We start from the raw sequence: 9,380 nt of genomic DNA on the forward strand, positions 1-9,380 counted from the left end.
TCAATCCACCATGTCACAGAAATGGAGCGTGAACAACAGCACAGAGAGACGGTGGGCATCCACTGCAGCTACCAAGATATTTAGCACACGTCAAAGACCGCTTTTCAGCACCGCCAAAGCCAGCGTGGTGATCCCATGTAGTAATCAAGGTGGATTTACACGGTTCATCAGGACAAAGCCAGCGTGGTGATCCCATGTAGTAATCAAGGTGGATTTACACGGTTCATCAGGACAAAGCCAGCGTGGTGATCCCATGTAGTAATCAAGGTGGATTTACACGGTTCATGAGGACAAAGCCAGCGTGGTGATCCCATGTAGTAATCAAGGTGGATTTACACGGTTCATCAGGACAAAGCCAGCGTGGTGATCCCATGTAGTAATCAAGGTGGATTTACACGGTTCATCAGGACAAAGCCAGCGTGGTGATCCCATGTAGTAATCAAGGTGGATTTACACGGTTCATCAGGACAAAGCCAGCGTGGTGATCCCATGTAGTAATCAAGGTGGATTTACACGGTTCATCAGGACAAAGCCAGCGTGGTGATCCCATGTAGTAATCAAGGTGGATTTACACGGTTCATCAGGACAAAGCCAGCGTGGTGATCCCATGTAGTAATCAAGGTGGATTTACACGGTTCATCAGGACAAAGCCAGCGTGGTGATCCCATGTAGTAATCAAGGTGGATTTACACGGTTCATCAGGACAAAGCCAGCGTGGTGATCCCATGTAGTAATCAAGGTGGATTTACACGGTTCATCAGGACAAAGCCAGCGTGGTGATCCCATGTAGTAATCAAGGTGGATTTACACGGTTCATCAGGACAAAGCCAGCGTGGTGATCCCATGTAGTAATCAAGGTGGATTTACACGGTTCATCAGGACAAAGCCAGCGTGGTGATCCCATGTAGTAATCAAGGTGGATTTACACGGTTCATCAGGACAAAGCCAGCGTGGTGATCCCATGTAGTAATCAAGGTGGATTTACACGGTTCATCAGGACAAAGCCAGCGTGGTGATCCCATGTAGTAATCAAGGTGGATTTACACGGTTCATCAGGACAAAGCCAGCGTGGTGATCCCATGTAGTAATCAAGGTGGATTTACACGGTTCATCAGGACAAAGCCAGCGTGGTGATCCCATGTAGTAATCAAGGTGGATTTACACGGTTCATCAGGACAAAGCCAGCGTGGTGATCCCATGTAGTAATCAAGGTGGATTTACACGGTTCATCAGGACAAAGCCAGCGTGGTGATCCCATGTAGTAATCAAGGTGGATTTACACGGTTCATCAGGACAAAGCCAGCATGGTGATCCCATGTAGTAATCAAGGTGGATTTACACGGTTCATCAGGACAAAGCCAGCGTGGTGATCCCATGTAGTAATCAAGGTGGATTTACACGGTTCATCAGGACAAAGCCAGCGTGGTGATCCCATGTAGTAATCAAGGTGGATTTACACGGTTCATCAGGACAAAGCCAGCGTGGTGATCCCATGTAGTAATCAAGGTGGATTTACACGGTTCATCAGGACAAAGCCAGCGTGGTGATCCCATGTAGTAAATCAAGGTGGATTTACACGGTTCATCAGGACAAAGCCAGCGTGGTGATCCCATGTAGTAATCAAGGTGGATTTACACGGTTCATCAGGACAAAGCCAGCGTGGTGATCCCATGTAGTAATCAAGGTGGATTTACACGGTTCATCAGGACAAAGCCAGCGTGGTGATCCCATGTAGTAATCAAGGTGGATTTACACGGTTCATCAGGACAAAGCTGCAGTGGCTGGGCCGGAGCCTCCTCTATGAACTAACAGGCTGGGGGAGTTGGAGACAGGATGGGGAGCCAGCCGAGGGGGATCTCGGTGTCTCAACCTATAACACAGGGTGCTGTGTTTGCCACCCACCCCCTTGGTCTCAGACTCTCAGCTCCAAATTCACACATCATAAATCAAGATGACCTTACATTAATGAATCCCTCTCTTTGCTTTATAGTGGTGCTTTTGCAGCAGTGCTAGGATTCATTTCATGGATGTATTCACTCCCTGATAGCTGACAGGGGGGCAGGTAGCCTAGTGGTTAGAGCATTGGGCCAATAACCGAAAGGTTGCTAGATCAAACCCCTGAGCTGAACCAAATCTGTGGTTCTGCTCCTGAACATGGCAGTTAATCCACTATTTCTAAGCCATCATTGTAAATAAGAATTTGTTTTTAACTGACTTGCCTAGTTAACAAGTCCTTTATAGCTATAGCAGATAATCTGTTGATCATCAAAGCTGAAACATGTCTGAGTAGAATTGAAAAGATCCATACCAGGCTTCATATTTCCATTTTGAATATATCATGAGAGGCGCTAGGTAGTAAAAAAAACATGAGCTGTAATTGTCCAATGTCTACTTCTGTACTAAATAAGTATTTTAAGTGTTTTGTTTGTGAAATAAGGTTGTTTTCTCTCTGTGGGAGGTACTTTTCAGTCCACAACTTGGAAAAAATAATCAGCTCTTGATGTTCTTTTTGCAAATAAATAAGGTAGTTTAAACGAAAATCGGTAATACAGTATAGTTTGTGTGAGGCTTGCACGGCTCCCTGTGACATCATCAGTGTTGGTTGACTCATGAGCAGATGAGTGATGCACACAGTTTTTTCTCTCCTCTTCTCAAAGTCATGTTTAGTACAGCAACTCTCTTTCTCTACCTCTCCCTCTTTCACTGGGGGCGTTTGGTAATGAAGCAAGTGTTTCTATGCATTGAGAGGGGCTGTCAGCTCTGCACACAGCAGACCTCTTTCACCTGCCGCAGCCAGGAGGGTTGGACAGCGGGCGTTGAGCCAGCCTGGCCCGCCAGCAGCAGGCCCCTGCCTCCACATATGGATGGCCAGCTCAGTGATTTACACAGCCTCCGCCCAGGGGTGGCATGTCCAGTTGTGTACAGAGGGTTGGTGCTAATTGAAAGTTGGCAGTGGAGTTAAAGCCAGTTCAATGTCTGTACTTTATATTTCTAAACACCTGGTCTCATGTAAAAATGAAAGAGGTCAATATTCTTGTCACCATATGAAGCGTTAATATTAGTACTGAAATACAATTATTATAATGATCTCGAACAAGGACTTTACCACTGTTTTGTTAGGACTGTAAAATGTATCAATGGAATGACATTTGTTTTGATAGCAAGAGTCTTCTAAGGCGGTCCTTGGCTGGTTTACCAGTAATGAGGTTGAGATAGGAGCTCCTCTCTTGACGAGGCCAGACTCAAGAACAGAGAAGTGAAAAAGGAGAGGAAGGCAGTGAGAGGGAGACAGACAGCAGAGGAGGGGGAGTGTACTGGGGGCTTGGGCAGCAGTGGTAGCAGCGACTGTTACAGAAGGAGTTAAAGTGAGACAGTAAAGTGAATCCAGATGTGCTGTTATTATTAATATCTCTGGCTGATGAATGGGAAGGTAAAATTACAGGCGCCAGCCAGGGAGGCCCCGCGCGCTGCACTGCCACCCAGGCGCGTCCCAGCTCACCTCACCTCCACGGCTCCAGCACTAGCCTAGCGTCATGCTCCCTGTGATCTGCAACGGCAGGCAGACGCTCCGAAGGCCTCCACGTGGTTTCAACACGTCACACAGGCAAAGAGAGCAACAGCCTTAACCCCAACTCAATCTTCAATTTCAAAACATTGAACACCGTGATTGATATTAAAATGGAATGATCTGAGAGGTAGATGATCCTAAGCATTGTGAGGCATGAGGAGGACCAGACACAAATCTGTAGTAACAGACACCGGCGGGTAGCAAGTTACTGCAGAAAGGGGCTAAAGAGCTGAGGCTGAGATTTAAACACCCTTTAACGATAAAAGCTAAGACTTCCACTTCATTGCCTTTGAAATCCAACTGAGAAAGCCTTACACCTCTGGTTTGTACTGTAGGAAATCTATAATCACTCCTAAATGGCTTTATTGGTACTATTGGCTCTTCACACCTCTTTCTCATACCGTTTGCCTTTGAATTGGTGTTGATCTATAGTGGTCATGTAAAGCGGTAACAAACAGACACAGAGAGGGCAGATTTCATAGGGTGAGTTCTATGGAGGCAGGACCTCTCTCACTCAGCCCATCATCATAAAAAATGACACCAGACAGGGCAGTTTATGACAAGTCCCTACTGCGGTTTAATCAAACCTATAATGCCAGAGTCCTTCCTGAGGGCTGGCTGGCTGCTGGAGTGTGGATCTGTCAGCTCAGCTCACCGCTCTGTCACAGTAGTTGTTTACGGGAACAGCAGGAGAGCCCAGAGAGGAGGGGGAGGTTGCTCCTGAAAGACTGACACAAAGGGGACTGGTGGGGGAAGCAGAAGGGGAGAAGAGAGGGAGGGACGGGGTGGGGGTTGAGAAACGAGTGTAAATCCACTGGGGAGATGGAGCCTGGTTGGCTACAGGGGCTGTTGTTTTAACCATCAGGGGAGTCCCTCTCGGGTTGCTGTCCTCCAGCCGTCCTGGGGGAGATCACAGTGAGCCTCCCTGTCGCTGTCTGCTCCCTGCACCCCGCATGGGGCCCCCATCTCTCCACATCACAGCTTAGAAGAATGTCTCATGCGGTCTTACTTTCCCCCTTTGTGCATTTTCAGCGCAGGGATACCAGACACACTATGCTTAATGACTGGCAGTGGTCGCCAGAGGAATGGCTGTTTTGTTGCTACTGCCAAGAGTGCTATACAGTATGCAAACGTCAGGGCACATCCCTATCCCCGCCCCCCTCTTATAAACTGCCCTGTGGTGTTGAATAGACTAAGTAGTATAGAGCTGAGACAGATTGGACATGGTTTGGGAGTTCATCATGGATGGAGGTGTCGCTGTGCACACCAGGGAGAGCAGATTGTATGGGGCTATTTGCCACGGTATAGAGGAAGAAGCCCTCAAAAGCACTCCACTCTCCCCAGCTGAACCACAGGCAGAGACAGCACCTATGTCTCCAGACATGAACCAATAGCTACATGAATAATGGCCACTGAAATATGTCATATTATTGTATAATCATACAATCATTTTAAAGTCCGTAATATGAATTTAATCTAATTTCTATTTTTTCTAATTTCTTCTGTTTCATGGTGAAGTCTATTTTCAATGACAATAATAAACTTAAATCTGTGTATGGATGACCATAACTTTAATGAGTCCAATGTGATGTAACACATTTAAGATGGGTGGGTGTATCATGACCATAATTGAATCCTCTACAATGGCGGTGAATTCGTGAGAATAATTCCAACAGGAAAATGTTAATTGATTTCAGATTAATGTACTGTAAATTAGACTTGTGGGTCAGGCTCTAAAGCAATTTTAAGGTTGGATTTCTTGTCTGAAAAATGAGTAGACCTTTTGAAATGGCTGGAGTCAGTCTGATTAGACTACTCCCCAAGGAGAAATGTCCACCCTTCCGCCACAAATATCATGTTTGTATTTAATGTAATATGCTTTCTGTAAGAGGTGATGTTTCAGAACTATGTACATTACCAAATTATATAAACATTTAACATTTACCAGATCACATTTTAATACAATGCAGAAAGACTAGTTCACAAAACTAGCACAGTGTTATTTTGGTAAAGGCAAACCTAGACTTATAGATGACCTGCTGTTTTGCGACATGGTGATTCAAGATGTAAGGACAGATTGTCATCAAGGTCCAGTGATCAAAAGAGACACAGAGATCAGCAGGACAGTTCACTAGACTGTTCACCAGACATGTTTTACAGGACCGCCACATATGATCTTTCACCTCATCCCCTTATGGTGTTTGGAGGACAGTCTAAATTAACACATTTACACGTGACTTAAAATGTGTTAGTTAAGTATACATCTTTCACCAGGTGGAGTAAATCCAGAAGCTCGGTCAGATAGTAAGCTTTGGGGATCAAAGAAATTCTCTGTCAGCATGGCTGTTTGACTGTGAAGCCTCACTTGTACCCCTGAACAGAGCGAATCCTCTATGAGATACAGACACAGGGGGGATCAGTGGTCAGCTCAGGGAGTGGAAGAGGGGGTTGAAAGCAAACAGCCCACTGCCAGTGTGATATATGTTTAAGCCCATTGGGTGTAGAGCAGAGACACCCAGCTTAAGATCTTTAACTTGTCTCAGGAACCAGGATGGTCGATCCCTGCCGACTCTGTGATTCAAGCTGTTGCGTTATTAAAGAAAAACAAAACCCACTGTAAAACGCCCATATGAAGGCTAAGGAGAAAGAGCTTTCTGTCTCCAAGCAAATCTGTAGTCATAGAAATAAATATTTTTTCTTCCCATTGCAGGAAAATATATGATTGCATGATATGTTGTTTTAAGGAGACGTAACATTTTAACTCAATTTGAGACGCTCTCTAAATCAACAAAATTATCTTTAACAGTCTATAAATGTTTGTATAACTGTCTGTCTGAATCTCATATCTTGCATAATCCTGTACATCCTTAGCTAGCTATATTTTAAATGGCTGAATTATGTAACCTCTGTCAGGGGTTCTATTGCACAAACCTGACAGTAGGTCTATCAAAGTATGTTCTGTCTGGAAGTATTGAATGTCAATGATGTCAATACATTTATTCTGCCATCAGCTTAATCATTTTTTCCAATGTCTTTTCAAGTCATACTCTGGTGTGTGATCAAGACAATCTAGAAAATCAGCTCTGTTTGGGGGCAATATTAGTTTGAGTATAGAAAGTAAGAAAATAGAGGCTGAGGGAGAGATACCCTGGGCTCTGACAGACCATGTTTAAATACCAGTCTGACACCAGCCCAGCTCCGCAGTGTGACTGAAACTCTGACTCGCCACGCTGTAACATTTAATTAGGAGTCACTCGGATTACCTGTGCAGCCAGTCCAGAGACTCAGCTGAGAGGCTCCCTCACCAGGAGAGGACTGAAAGACCACCCATTCCCTCAAGAGCATGCCTTGTGTTGTTTCTGTAAATTATTTTAATAGCAGGGGACTGGGCTTTGTAGAGGGGGTCAGGTCTGGGTGGGTTGACTGAGTCTGACGAGGTACGCCACCCGTTGACAGACAGTGGCTGGGCATTTCATACACCTACCTCATTCGTTCATATCAATGTTTTATCAAACTGAAATAGAAACTCTATATAGAATTTCTGCATCAACAAACAGATTTGGCTGGTGAGGACAGATGAGCGAGTGTGATGGCTGAATGGAGCTGGGTGGAGGGCCCTGTGGTAGGGTTGTTAATATTGTCTTTATTAATCTGATCGGGCAGAAACCCATTACCACATTGACTCTGTTATATTTTCTTTAACAGAGCTGGATATATACCTTCGTTTCTTGAGCCCTGTTAGGACTTGGGATTCTCTCCACCTCAAGAGCTGACAGTTGGGTTCCAGTCTGGCATTGGCACTGAGAGGGGGTGCCTGGTAGAGGTCGACCTATTATGATTTTTCAATGCCGATACCGATTATTGGAGGACCAAAAAAAGCCGGTACTGATTAATCAGACGATTAAAAAAAAATGTATTTGTAATACTGACAATTACAACAATACTGAATGAACACTTATTTTAACTTAATATAATACATCAATAAAATCAATTTAGCCTCAAATAAATAATGAAACATGTTCAATTTGGAAAGAAAGTAAAAGTGCAATATGTGCCATGTACGAAAGCTAACGTTTAAGTTTCTTGCTCAGAACATGAGAACATATGAAAGCTGGTGGTTCCTTTTAACATGAGTCTTCAATATTCCCACTTAAGAAGTTTTAGGTTGTAGTTATTATAGGAATTATAGGACTATTTCTCTCTATACCATTTGTATTTCATATACCTTTGACTATTGGATGTTCTCATAGGCACTTTAGTATTGCCAGTGTAACAGTATAGCTTCTGTCCCTCTCCTCGCCCATACCTGGGCTCGAACCAGGAACACATCGACAACAGCCACCCTCGAAGCAGTGTTACCCATGCAGAGCAAGGGGAACAACCACTCCAAGTCTCAGAGCGAGTGACGTTTGAAATGCTATTAGCGTGCACCCCGTTAACTAGCTAGCCATTTCACATCGGTTACACCAGCCTAATCTCGGGAGTTGATAGGCTTGAAGTCATAAACAGCTCAATGCTTGAAGCATTGCGAAGAGCTGCTGGCAAAACGCACAAAAGTGCTGTTTGGATGAATGCTTACGAGCCTGCTGGTGCCTACCACCGCTCAGTCAGACTGCTCTATCAAATCATAAACTTAATTATAACATAATAACACACAGAAATACGAGCCTTAGGTCATTAATATGGTCGAATCAGGAAACTATCATCTCGAAAACAAGTTTATTCTTTCAGTGAAATATGGAACCGTTCTGTATTTTATCTAACAGTTGGCATCCATAAGTCTAAATATTCCTGTTACATTGCACAACCTTCAATGTTATGCCATAATTATGTAAAATTCTGGCAAATTAGGCAGCCCAAACTGTTGCATATACCCTGACTCTGCGTGCAATGAACGCAAGAGAAGTGACACAATTTCACCTGGTTAATATTTCCTGCTAACCTGGATTTCTTTTAGCTAAATATGCAGGTTCAAAAATATATGCTTCTGTGTATTGATTTTAAGAAAGGCATTGATCTTTATGGTTAGGTACACATTGGAGCAACGGCAGTCCTTTTTCGCAAATACGCACCGCATCGATTATATGCAACGCAGGACACGCTAGATAAACTAGTAATTTCATCAACCATGTGAAGTTAACTAGTGATTATGATTGATTGATTGTATTTTATAAGATAAGTTTAATGCTAGCTAGCAACTTACGTTGGCTTACTGCATTCACATAACAGGCAGGCTCCTCGTGAGGCAGGTGGTTAGAGCGTTGGACTAGTTAACTGTAAGTCTGCAAGATTGAATCCCCGAGCTAACACAGTAAAAATCTGTCGTTCTGCCCCTGAACAAGGCACTTAACCCCCCGTTCCTAGGCCATCATTGAAAATAACAATGTGTTCTTAACTGACTTGCCTAGTTAAATAAAGATTAAATCGTGTAAAAAAATATGTATATATAAATAAATAAAATGGTGTCCAAAATACCGATTTCTGATTGTTATGAAAACTGGAAATCGGCCCTAATTAATCGGCCATTCCAATTAATCTGTCGACCTCTAGTGCCTGGGGTGCTGGGGGCTCCAAGGAGATGACAATGAGTGATGTGCGGCTGGTCACTCAGACACACGGCTTGGCGTCTCCCAAGACCTTGGAAAGAGAACAAAAACAGAGAGGTCAGACAAAACAAAGTGCTGTCCATCCTTGTCTCTCAGAACCCTACAAAGACCAAAGCATCACAGGCAAAGCTGGTCCCCAGGTCATTTTAAATCCAGCTCAGAGGGGACAAGTAGAGACTAAACGGCTGTGTAGGCTGAGATTACGA

The sequence above is a fragment of the Oncorhynchus gorbuscha genome, linkage group LG26, assembly GCF_021184085.1.
Source record: "Oncorhynchus gorbuscha isolate QuinsamMale2020 ecotype Even-year linkage group LG26, OgorEven_v1.0, whole genome shotgun sequence".
NCBI lineage: Eukaryota > Metazoa > Chordata > Actinopteri > Salmoniformes > Salmonidae > Oncorhynchus > Oncorhynchus gorbuscha.